A 12,704-nucleotide genomic window follows, 5' to 3' on the forward strand; every position below is an offset into this window, starting at 1 on the left:
CTGAAAACCGGAGTTCCTGGGACCAGGGGAGACAGCTGATAAGAGACTTGGGAAAATATCTACACACTGATCCCTGGACTCGCCCCAACCTGATCCTTGTCCTTATCCCTCTGCCAACAACTTTGAGGAAGGAGCTGATGGATGAACTCCGCCCAAGCCCCAGGCTGTGCTCCTCAGGGTGCCCTCCCAGGCAGGGCAGCCTCAGGTGGGCCTGCATTGCTCCTGGGAACTGACATGATGTTGGAATCTGAGTCCAGAGCAGGGCAGGGACGGGGATGCATCTACAGATGGAAGAAGCTAAGCTAACCTCACATTGCATTGACTTACACAGCCAGGCCCATTATCAGCTGCTGGAGGCTAAAGACACAGAAGGAATCTTCAGGGCACCCACAGTCATAGCTTATCCTTAGGAGAACAGCGATTCCATGGACAGATTTCGCATCAGAATTCACGGAAGCGAGAGAGCAACGGCAAACCATTTTCAAAGTGCTGGAAAAAGAATGGGCAGAAACCAGTGCCCAGCAATGCAATCCCTCGGGAACAAAAGTGAAGTGAGGACGTCTTCAGAGGAGGGAAGTGGAGCCAGGAGACTTTCTGTGAAGTAACAAGTTAAGGAAATTCCATACGTGGGGGCGGGGGGTGGCGCAGAAATAGTTAGAATTGTAGAGGATGGTGTATACGACAGGTGATTATTTATTTCAAGTGTGCTGTATGGTTGACACCAAGGCTTAAACATTGTAGAACTCAACATGTCTAGATTTAATATTTAGGATGGTGTGCAAAGGGGGGCGGGGACTAGATGGTGGCAGGGCAGGTGGAGTACTCTCCCTTGCAGCTCCCACTGCCCACACCTTAACCCTGGGGCCCCATGACTGTCCATGCCCGAAAATGGAAGAAAAAAGAACCGCTGAGATGAGGTTAAAACTGTGAATCCTGAGAGAGGGAGAGGGAAGACTGTGTATTTCCTGCTGAGCCTGATCGAATCGCACGAGTCCTCAGAAGCCGGAGAGGCTGGCACAGGAACGGGTCAGGTGCACGGAGAGGAGTGCTTTTCCTGCTCTGTGTGGCTTTGACAGTGAGGATGAGGCCTAGCACTGAGGAATGCAGGCCTCCAAAAGCTGGAGTCTACTCTCAGCTGACTGCCAGCCAGAAGATAGGGCCCCTGGTCCTACAAACACAAGGAGTGCGAAGTTAAGGACTGAAACTTCCAGGGAAGGAAGCCTGCTCCGGAGCCTGCAGGAAGGGCTGCAGCATTGACAGCGTCTTGATGGGAGCAGGTCGAGAACTTCTGACCTGCAGGCCTGAAAAATAGTAAACCTCTCTTGTAACTGCATGAAGCGTCTGGTTATTTGTTATGTGAAGAATAGAAAACAAATGCAGGTGATCTGCCTGATCTGTTCCTTCAACTGAATGGCAAAATATTGTGAAAACACTGAAAAGTTACCTGAACAATGCCCTAACTCCAGGAACAACCACCAGAAATTCTTACAAAGACTTTGAAGCCAGTCTGTCACAGCTGATGAAATGGAACACTAGAAAAAGGGGGCAGAGGAGGGGAAACAGAAGAAAGAAGACAGAAAAACAAGTATTAAAGTTGCAGACCTAAATCCAGTATATCAGTTAATATGTTAAATATAAATGGTCAAAACTAACCTGCTCGGCTGGCGCCGCAGCTCACTAGGCTAATCCTCTGTCTAGCGGCGCCGGCACACTGGGTTCTAGTCCCGGTCGGGGCGCGGATTCTGTCCCGGTTGCCCCTCTTCCAGGCCAGCTCTCTGCTGTGGCCCGGGAGTGCAGTGGAGGATGGCCCAAGTGCTTGGGCCCTGCACCCCATGGGAGACCAGGAAAAGCACCTGGCTCCTGGCTCCTGCCATCAGATCAGCGCGGTGGAGGGTGAACCAACAGCAAAGGAAGACCTTTCTCTCTGTCTCTCTCTCTCTCTCTGTGTTTTTTTTTTTTTTTTTTTTTTTTGACAGGCAAACAAACAAACAAACCTAACCTGCTCAAAGGTAGAGATTCTTAGACTGGATTTTTGAAAATGATCTGGCTGGAGGGTATTTACCTAGTAGTTCAGATGCCCACAACCCATATCAGAGTGCCTAGACTTTACTCATTGAACTCCTAAAGGTCTAAGGGTGGTGCCCCCAGCTCAGGGCAGGTTCTGGCTTTTGATTGCTTGCTACATTCCTTGATGCACCCCTGCCCCACCCAGTCCTCAAAGCCACAGATTGTAGAGGAAAAATCCTTGTTGGTGTGCATCTCTCTGACCCACTCCCTCCTGGTTCCAGCTTCCCGCCAGCACAGATCCTGGGAGGCAGCAATGATGGCTCAAGTAATTGGGTTCCTGACAGAAATGGGAGAACTGGATTGCATTCCCAGATCTTGGCTGTGGCTTTGGCTCAGAACCACCCCCAGTCATTGTGAGCATCTGGGGAGTGAACCAGCAGATTGAAGCTGTCTCTCCCCCTCTCCCCCTCTCCCCCTCTCTCCCCTACTTTTTCTGTTTCTCTTCCTCTCCAGTAAAAATAATAAAAATTTTTAAAAATGAACTATCTTTGTATATGAAACTCCAGGGGCCAGCATTCTGGTTCAGCAGGTTAAACTATGGGCACCAGTTAAAATCCCGGCTGCTCCACTTTCCATCCAGCTCCCTGCTAATTGCCTGGGAAAAGCCAGAGAAGATGGCCCAAGTGTTTGTGCACCTGCCACCCATATGGGAGACCCAGAAGAAGCTCCTGGCTTTGGCTTGGCCTAGCCCTGGCTGTTGCAGCCATCTGGTGGGGACTGAGCCAGTGTTTTGAAGATTCTTTCTCACTCCCATCCCCTTCTCTCTTTATATCTGACTTTCAAATAAGCAAATCTTCTTTTAAAAAGAAACTCATTTCAAATATAATATAGGTGGCTTAAAGGCAAAGGAATGGGAAAAAAACTACAAGACACAAATGAAAGGAAAATGTAAGTGGCTCTGTTAAAATCAGACAAAAGGGCTCTGAGGTTGTGGCTTAGCAGGCTGGCATGTTCCTGTGATGCCAGCATCCCATGTGGGCACAAGTTTCTATCGTGGTCGCTGCCCTTCCATTCCAGGTCCCTGCTGATGGCCTGGGAAAGCAGCAGAGGATGTCCAGGTACTTGGGCCTCTGCCACACACATGGGAGAGCCAGCCGATGCTACTGGTTCCTGGCTTCACACTGCATCAGACCCAGCAGTTGCGCCCATCTGGAGACTGAACCAGCAAATGGAAGGTCTGTCTCTGCCTCTATCTCTGCCTCTCCCCCCACCCCCGTCTGTCTGTCTGTGTCTCTCTCCCCTCCCTCCATATCTCTGCCTTTAAGTACTAAAAAAATGACTAGATATAATTCAGGGCAAAGAGAATTGTCAGGAGAAAAGGCAAATATGACAGTGATCAGAGCATCAGTTCATCAAGAAAATTCTAATTTTGTAACAGAACAAAAGAACGTAGAACTGCAAAATATAGAAGAAGAAAGTGACATAACTGGAAAGAAGCGAATTCACACCAACATTGTTCTCAACAGTAGAAGAAAAGCAGCGAGGTGTAGAGGGACGGCACTGAGATAGGACTGATCCAATGGGCGTGTGTACAACAGGCTGTGCAGCTGCAGTGTGGAGCATTCCCCAAGACAGGCCATGGCCTGGGCCATCATGGAAAGGAATTGAAATCCTGGAGTATGGTGTTTCATCATAATGAGGACATAGTAGAAATCAGTAAATATTTCTGGAAAGTGTTCAGATATTTGGAAATTGGCAGTTTTTGCAAACACTATGGCTGAAAGGAAGTTTCATGAAAAAAAATCGACTTAACAGAAGTGAAAATGCAGGATACTTCTACACAATACCATTGTTTAAAGAGGAAGTCAAGATAAATTACAAAATATTTAATTGGAAGATAATTCTGCTACCTCATATCAGCATTGTAGGAGATAGCTAGTATTAAGCCTTTTATTTAAAATGAAGAAAAGGCTCAAATCAGTAATAAAGCAATGACTGGCTGAATGGCTGGGGAGTAAGTATTTAGGCTTTGTGGGCCACCTGGTGTCTGCTGTAATTAAACCCTGCCAATGTGGTACAGAAGCAACCATGGCCACTATGTGAACAAATGAGAGTGCTTTCAATAAAACCTTAATGAACCACAACAGGTGAGTATCTACCTGATGCCTGAAAGCTGTTTGCCAACTATTCCAATTTAGGTGCCAACCTAAGAAAGTCGAAGTAAGAGCGATTTAAGCTGAAAACGAGCATAAGGAAATAAACACTGAAGACAAGAGTGGAAAGTATGGGGTTGGAAACAGCAAGGCAGTGAAATCATTGTAGCCAAAGCTTTCGAGAGGCATAGAAAATAGATAATTACCCCCTTCATAGACAACATGAGTTTTCTGTGTAAGCAATCCAAAGGCATCTCATAAAAACTTATAAAACTGATACGTGGCTTTTAGAACATTCACAGAATAAAGGTTAACACTTAACATTCAATTGTATGTCTACGTGCTAGCAATGTACAATTGGAAATAAAATATTAAAAATACCATATACTATCTTGCCAATAAAAATGAAGTGCCTATGAATGTAATAAAAACAGGCACTGGGTATGCATGCTAAAGTCAGAAAAGGCTGAAGAACCCAAAGAGGACCTAAATAAATGGAGTGCTGTGCCCTGCTCTAGCAGAAGACTCAACATAGTGAACATGTCAGTATTAAAACTCCAGCCGTGGTTTTTGGCATAAACATACTCTAAAGGTACATGGAAGTACAAAAGGAGTAGCTTAAACATCAGAAAAGAGTAAGTTTGGAGGAGTTCCATGACATGATTTTAAGACTGCTATGCCGTAGTAATCAAGACAAGATAGTATCAGAAAAGTGAGACTCATAGGTCATTGGAAAGAACCGAGTCAAAAAATACACCTGCACGCATACAGCACCTGACTTTTAAAGTTGATGCAAAGCAACTCAGGGAAATAATCTTTTCAAATATTGGTGTTAGAAAAAAATTTCCATATATAGGGCTGGCGCTGTGGCTCAATTGGCTAATCCTCCACCTAGTGGCGCCGGCACACCGGGTTCTAGTCCCAGTCGGGGCGCCGGATTCTGTCCCGGTTGCCCCTCTTCCAGGCCAGCTCTCTGCTGTGGCCAGGGAGTGCAGTGGAGGATGGCCCAAGTGCTTGGGCCCTGCACCCCATGGGAGACCAGGAGAAGCACCTGGCTCCTGCCATCAGATCAGCGTGCTTGCCGTGGCGGCCATTGGAGGGTGAACCAATGGCAAAAGGAAGACCTTTCTGTCTCTCTCACTATCCACTCTGCCTGTCAAAAGAAAAAATTTCCATATATAAAAACTGAACCTTTATGTCTTATGTAGAATTTAAGTAATCATGTATGTAAATGTAAAATGTAGAACTATAAACCATTAGAAAACATGGAGGTGTACCTTCCTTAATTGGAGTTAGGCAAAGGGTTCTTGGATATGATCTCAAATATGCATTCCTTAGAAGAACTGGGCTTAATTAAACTTAACAAATTTTACTTTGCAAAAAGATAATATTAAAAGCATGAAAAGAAATAACAAGCCAGGGGGAAAATATTTGCAAATTCTCTTCCTAATGCAAGACTTGTATGCAGAATAAAGAACCCTCTCTCATAACTCAAGATAATACAATTTTTAGAAGTGAAGGTCTTGAAGAGACAGGTCACCAAACAAGATATAAAGATAACAAAGAAATGTATGAAAAATATGTTGGTATTGCACAGCAGTAGGAGCATTAAAACCTCGAGGTGCAATCATATTTATTAGAATGTGGCCTTTGCTTATGCGGTGAAGCATTTACTTCTCCCATGACCCAGCTGTCACCCTCCAGGGCATTTATCCCACAGCAGTGAAAAGGCACCTTCAAGCAGAAACCGAGTCGTGAATGTTTATGGCAGCCTTATTAAGAGCTGCGTGCTGGGAACGACCCAAATGTCCTTTGGAGAGTAACCAGATACATTCTTGTACACCTGCACCATGGACTGCTGCCCTTAACAGTAAGAGGAAGCAAATGACTGACACATGCAGCACCTTCGATGCATCTCAAAGGTTAACACTTTAAGCTAAGTGGAAGAAGCGGTCTCTAAAATTTGCAGAGTGCCTGATTCCAGTTTCAAGACATTCTCCAAAAAGATAAAATTATAATCGTGGCCAGTGGATCAGCAGTTGCAGTAGCTGCCAGAGGAATGCGCTGGGGTCTGGGCATGTACGACTCTAAGGGGGAGAGACCCTGGTGTCTTGATGGTGGTGGGATGAACATGAATCTGTAAACATGTTAACATTTCAGAACTGTGTTCTAAAAGGGAGAAATGTCAGTTTTGCTATGAGACTTTAAAAAAGGAAAGACAAAAATTGAAAGCATTTTTATTCAAAACAAAGATTGTAGAACTGATGGTTCCAGTGTCCAGTGATCTTAGTTCTATCCCCTTCTCTCTTCAGAATTTCCAATAATATTTCCATTCCCAACCAATGCAAAGAAAGGAGAGAAGCCATTTATTGGCCTAGGATTGTTTAACTGGCTGGAAGAGAGCTGCTTCCACAGGGAATGCATTCTTCAGAGGTGCAGCTTTATTAAAACCTTCCCTCTATTAGATTTTTTTGGTTCTCAACACAGAATCTGCAAACTTGTTCTGAATTTCTGCTCAGTTTCTCCTTCAGACAGGCAGAGTTCCCCTACGGGGGGAGTGCCAGCATTCTCTAGGACTGGAGTTCCACCACTCACCAGGGCTTGTTGGGAGGCAGATTCTTGGGACTCCCGTGGTATCGTCATTTTAGGTGCTGGAGCTGAGGAATGAGCATTGTAAAGACACTGTATCTGTGTCAGGGCGTGCAGGGTCCCTAATTGAGAACTCCTATAGGGTCAGCGATGTAAACTCATGAGTTACCTGTCTACGTGGGTTTCTCTCTCGCCTCAGCTGTATTGAAGCACAGATAGGTTTCCATGTGACCCTATTAAAGATGGCGCTGTCTTCCATTCTCTGGGTACCTCTTAGGTCCTTGCACCGAGGTCGCCGTGCAACATCCCCTTAGCCATGCTCCAGTCTCCTTGCTCATCTCACTGTGTGGGCTTAGCCTCTGCCTGCAGACATTGGCTGGCAGACGGGTTATTTCCAAAACTCAATTGCCTTGTTTGTGCCTGGTCTCTAGGAGCCTCCTTCTCAGTTGTTATACATTTTCATACAAGTTATTTTCATCACAATATACTTTGTGGTGGTTCAAGATTGTTTTTTGATTCTGCCTCAGATGTTTTACTTATAAGAATTTTTCCTCTAGGCCGGCGCCATGGCTCACTAGGCTAATCCTCCGCCTTGCGGCGCCGGCACACCGGGTTCTAGTCCCGGTCGGGGCACTGGATTCTGTCCCGGTTGCCCCTCTTCCAGGCCAGCTCTCTGCTGTGGCCCGGGAGGGCAGTGGAGGATGGCCCAGGTGCTTGGGCCCTGCACCCCATGGGAGACCAGGAGAAGCACCTGGCTCCTGCCATTGAATCAGTGCGGTGCGCCAGCTGCAGTGCACTGGCCGCGGCGGCCATTGGAGGGTGAACCAACGGCAAAGGAAGACCTTTGTCTCTCTCGCTGTCCACTCTGCCTGTCAAAAATGTTTCCTGTCAAACTACATCTGGATGTAATTAGTGTTGAATTTATAGAAATTATTTTGCCCAAATGTTTCACTTATATTGTGCTTTATTTCTCATTTCTGTGATTTCTCATTTCTGTGTCCTGAATTTCTCATAGTGACTGTCGCATTGTGAATGTTCTAGATAGGCATATTGGTGTGGTGCTTCCTTCTCTTAAAAGACTGTTACCTGCCTCCAATAAGTAGGATTTGGATAAAAACGTTTTCTTTTTTGGAATTTTTAAAAGGATTTGTTTATTTGAAAGAGAGGGAGAGACAGGTCTTTCATCCACTGGTTCATTTCCCAGATGGCCACAGTGGCCAGGGCTGGGCAGGCCTAAGCCAGGAGCTTCTTCCAAATCTCCCACAAGGGTGCTAGGGGGACCCAAACCCTTGTGTCATCCTCTTTCCCAGGCCGTTAGCAGGGAGCTTGATCGGAAGTGGAGCACCTGGGACTTGAATCGGTGCCATCTGCAATACTGGCATCACAGGTGTTGGTTTACCCACTATGCCACAATGCTGGCTCCTCTCTTTAAAAATTTTTATATTTATTTTCATTTTATTTGAAAGGCAGAGACACCGAGAAATTTCCATTAATTAGTGCATCCCTAAATGCCTGCAACAGCCAGGGCTGGGCCAGCCTGAAGCCAGGACCCTAGACTCAGTCCACCTCTTCTGCCTCCCATGCTGTGCCTTAGCTGGAAGCTGGATCAGAAATGCAGGACTCTAAGCACACAGTCCGACATGGGATGTGGGCATTTCAAGCAGTGTCTCAATAGCTGTGCCAGCCTCCTACCTTGGCTAAAAACATGTCTAAAAAACATAAGAGCACTCCTTTTTAGTATGTTTACAAGTCAGTTTACAAGATGTGAATTGAGTAATGTGTTTGTGCTTTGGTAAGGGGAAATACAAGTTTCTGTTTAGAATAACACTTCCTAGGGGCTGGTGTTGTGTACTGGGTTAAGCCACTTGCCTGGGACACCAGCATTCCATATGGCACCGGTTTGAGACCCGGCTGCTCCACTTCTGATCCAGCTCCTAGTAACGTGCCTGAGAAAGCAGCTGAGGATGGCCCAAGTACTTGGGCCCCTGTACCCATGCGGGAGATCCAGAATAAGCTGAGAACTGGCTTTAGCCTGGCCCTTGTGGCCATTTGGGGAGTAAAACAACAGATGGAAGATTCTCTTCCTCTTTCTGTATAACTCTTTCAAATAAATACATCATTTTTAAAAATACTTTTTAATGACTTATTTATTTGGAGGGCAGAGTGACAGGGATAGAAAGATCTTCCGTTCAAGAGTTTGTTCCTCATATGGCTGCAACCGCCACGTCTGGGCCAGGCCAAAGCCAGGAACAAGGAACTCAATCCTTGTCTCCCATGTGGGTTGCAGGGGTCCACATGCTTGGGTTGTCTTCTGCTGCTTTTCCAGGCACATTAGCTGGAAGCTGGATTGGAAGTATAGCCGCTGGAACCAGGACTTGAGCTGTCATGGGAAGTAGTGGCTTCCCCACTGTGTGACAATGCCAGTCCTTGGGATAACCTTTTAAAAGAAGCAGATTTGTAAAGAATTTTAAAGATTTAGGACCAACATGGCCCAACATGAAATAATTTAAAAAGTAATTTAAAAAATCTGATGTTATTAAACCTTTACTCTGTGCTAACCACTGCTCTAAGCACTTTATCCATACAAACTCATGCAGGCTTCCCCACAGCCGCTAAGGTACTGACGGTTAAACTCCTTTGTAGAGTGGGAGTAACAACGAAAAGATTTGAAGTAACTTGACTAGGAATTCAGACATGGAAATGAAGAGCTTTCCTTGGCTGAGCATTTTAATGCATCAGCACCAGTATGTACTTTACTTCATTTTGTCTATAAATGGGCAGTGTAATCCCCAATGGAAGGTGAGAAAATTGGGGCTTAGAGAAGTGGCTTTCCCTAGCCACTCCAAGTAGAACGTAGCAGAGCAGAATTGTGACCCAAGGCATCTATCTGTAGCGCCCAAGCTCTCGGTACCTGTGCTGTCTTAGACCCTGTGGACACTCTTGCCCGTGGTCACTGGGGAAGAATCAGATATATATATAGTCCTGACCTTGGACTGGTGTTGATCACCTAGTCTCTGCTTTGTGTCTTTGTTCCTCCCAAAGAATGTCCTGGAATGATGCGGGGGAGGGGAAACACAATCTTGAGCTCTTTCACTTTGGAAAAGTTTTTTGGTCAGTACTCTGGGCCATTTATTCTTCAGCCACATGTGGCAAACTGGGAAGAGGCCAGGTGGTACAGGCCAATAAATATGTGTAATTATGTGAAAATTACATTTTTCATTTAAAAGCAAAATAGTAAACTTTTTAAAACTCTAGCTCACTAGATACAATAAATATGGATAAAACTCAGTGCCTACTCATTAAAACAAAAGTATTAGTGAAACAGAAATAAATGCATATATATATTAATTTCCAAATATGATAGAAAATATAGGGTATTTTGTTGTACCTGCCCTATTCACTCACAATAATCTCCAGTTCCAACCATTTTGCTGCAAATGTCAGGATTTTATTCTCTTTATGGATAGATATCTATATCTATATCTCTCTCTCTATATATGTGTCCACATCACATTTTCTGTATCCACTCACACAATGATGGACTTCTAGGTTGATTCTGTAATTCAGCTGTTGTGAATATCACTGCAGTAAACCTAGGAGTCCACCTACTTTTTACTTTCCTGACTTCATCCAGAAGAGAGTGTCCTGGGTCTCATGGTAGATCTAATTCAGTCTTTTGAAAAACTTCCATACATTTTTTCCATCATGGTTGTGCAAATTTGCAATCCTCCTAACAGTATTAGAGTTTCCTTATCACATCCTTACCAGCATTTGTTACCTTGTCTTTTTGATAATAGCCGTTCTAATTGGAGGGAGATGGAAACTCACTGTGGTTTTCTGAGCATTCTTTCAAGTATTTGTTGGCCATTTGTATTTCTTTTGAAAAATGTCAACACAATTTGCCCATTTGTTAACTGGATTTTTGGTTTAATTTTTTGAGATCCACATATATTCTGGAACTAATCCTTTATGAGATGCATAATTTGTATTTGCTCGCATTCTGTCATTTCTTTCTTCACTCTGTTGATGGTTTCCTTTGCTTTGCAGAATTGTCTTAATTTGATGTAAACTCATTTGGTTATTTTTGCTTTTATTGGCTGACCTTTCAGGATCTTTTTATTATATATTTTACCTAAGCTGTACAAGTTTCATTTATTTCCCTTATACTGTTTTAGGAACATAGTGGCACCCCCCCCCATGACACCTCCCTCCCACCTGTGCTCCAACCCTTTCTTTTCCTCCCTCTCGGATTCCCACTCTTAATTTTTTATAATGATCTTTTTCAGTAAGCTTAATGACACATAATTAATCTTGCCCTAAGTAAAAGAGTTCAGCAAACAGTGTAAAGAGAAAACTAAACAAAAGTGTCTTCCTCAACAAACGAGACAAGGGCTATAAGATCATTTCTTCTCAAGATGTCTGTTTCCAATACATTGTATTTCTGGGACTCTATTACTATTAGTTGCTTCAGGTCAGGGAGAACATATGATCTCTTTGAGAATGGCTTATTTCACTAAGTATAATGGTTTCCAGTTACGTCTATCTTGTTGCAAATGGCAAGATTTTTTTTTCTTTTACAGCTGAGTAGTGCCACATAATGGTTATATACCATAATTTCTTTATGTGGTCATCAGTTGATGGGCAGCTGGGTTAATTCCATATCTTAGCTATTGAGAATTGTGCTGCAATGAACGTGTGGATACAAATAACTCTTTCATATACTCTTTTATTTCATTTGGGTAAATTCCCAAGAGTGGAATGGCTGGATCATATGGTAGGTCTGTATTCAGATTTTTGAGGTATCTTCATATTGTCTTCCACAGTGGTTGCACAAGTTTACTTTTCCAAAAACAGTGTATTAGGGTACCTTTTCCCCCACATCCTCACTAGCATTAATTTGTTGATTTCTGTATGAGAACCATTCTGAGGTGAGGTGAAACTTCATTGTGATTTGATTTTGCATTTCTCTGATGGCTAGTGATCCTGAGTATTTTCTTAACTGTCTGTTGGCCATTTGACTTCCTGTCTTCAAAAATGCCTGTTCAAGTATTTTGCCCATTTCTTAACTGGATTGTTTGTTGTTTTCTTGGGCTCTTTATAGATTCAGGCTATTAATCATTTATCAGTTGCGTAGTTTGAGAATATTTTCTCCTGTCGGTTGCCTCTTTGCTGAGTGTTTCTTTTGCAGTGCAGAAGTTTCTCAGCTTGATGTAATTCCATTTGTCAATTTTGGCTTTGATTGCCTGTGCTTCCAGGGTCTTTTCCAAGAAGTCTTTGCCTATGCCAATGTTGTGCTGAGCTTCCAAATGTTCTCTAATGATTTCATTTTGGGTCTCTGATCCATTTTGAATGGACTTTTGTGTAAGATGTAAGCTAGGGGTCTAGTTTCCTGTTTCTGCCTGTGGAGATCCAGTTTCCCCAGCACCATTTGTAAAAGAGACTGTCATTCCTCCAGGGATTTGTTTTAGCTCTGTTGTCAAAGATAAGTTGATTATGGATACATAGATTGATTTCTAGGGTTTCTATTCTGTTCCATTGGTCTATAAGTCTGTTCTTGTGCCAGTACGAAGATGTTTTGAGTATAACTGCCCTGTAGTATGTCTGAAAATTGGGTGTTCTTATGCCTCTGGCTTTGTTTTTGTTGCATAAGATTGCTTTAGCTATTTGGGATATCTTGTGTTTCCATATGAATTTTAGCTTCTTTGTTTCTAGATCTAGAAAATGTCTTTTGGTATTTTGATTGGGGTCACATTGAATCTGTAAATTGTTTTTGGTTGTATGGACATTTTGATGATATGGATTCTTCCAATCCATGAACCTGGAAGATTTCTCCATTTTTAATGTCTTCTATTTCTTTCTTTTAGCACTTTATTTTCATAGTAGAGATTGTTGGCATCCTTGGTTAAATTTATTCCAAGGTATTTGATTCACACTATTGTGAATGGGACTGATCTT

The 12,704-nt window shown here is 43.5% G+C and overlaps 1 protein-coding gene across 11 annotated transcripts in view; it reads left to right on the forward strand.

Annotated features, from left to right (window-relative positions):
- The window catches only part of MCTP2 (multiple C2 and transmembrane domain containing 2), a 252,067-nt gene that overhangs the window by 51,172 nt on the left and 188,191 nt on the right, over positions 1-12,704 (forward strand). The window contains exon 2 of one of the 11 annotated variants that reach the window (XM_089311097.1): positions 3,085-3,242. The exons of the other annotated variants lie outside the window; for them this stretch is intronic. The gene's annotated coding sequence lies outside the window, so the exon portion shown is untranslated. The remainder of the gene's footprint in view (positions 1-3,084; positions 3,243-12,704) is intronic. 11 annotated transcript variants of the gene reach the window in all.

The sequence above is a fragment of the Oryctolagus cuniculus genome, chromosome 12, assembly GCF_051225735.1.
Source record: "Oryctolagus cuniculus isolate XC-2025 breed Fujian yellow rabbit chromosome 12, ASM5122573v1, whole genome shotgun sequence".
Taxonomy (NCBI): Eukaryota; Metazoa; Chordata; class Mammalia; order Lagomorpha; family Leporidae; genus Oryctolagus; species Oryctolagus cuniculus.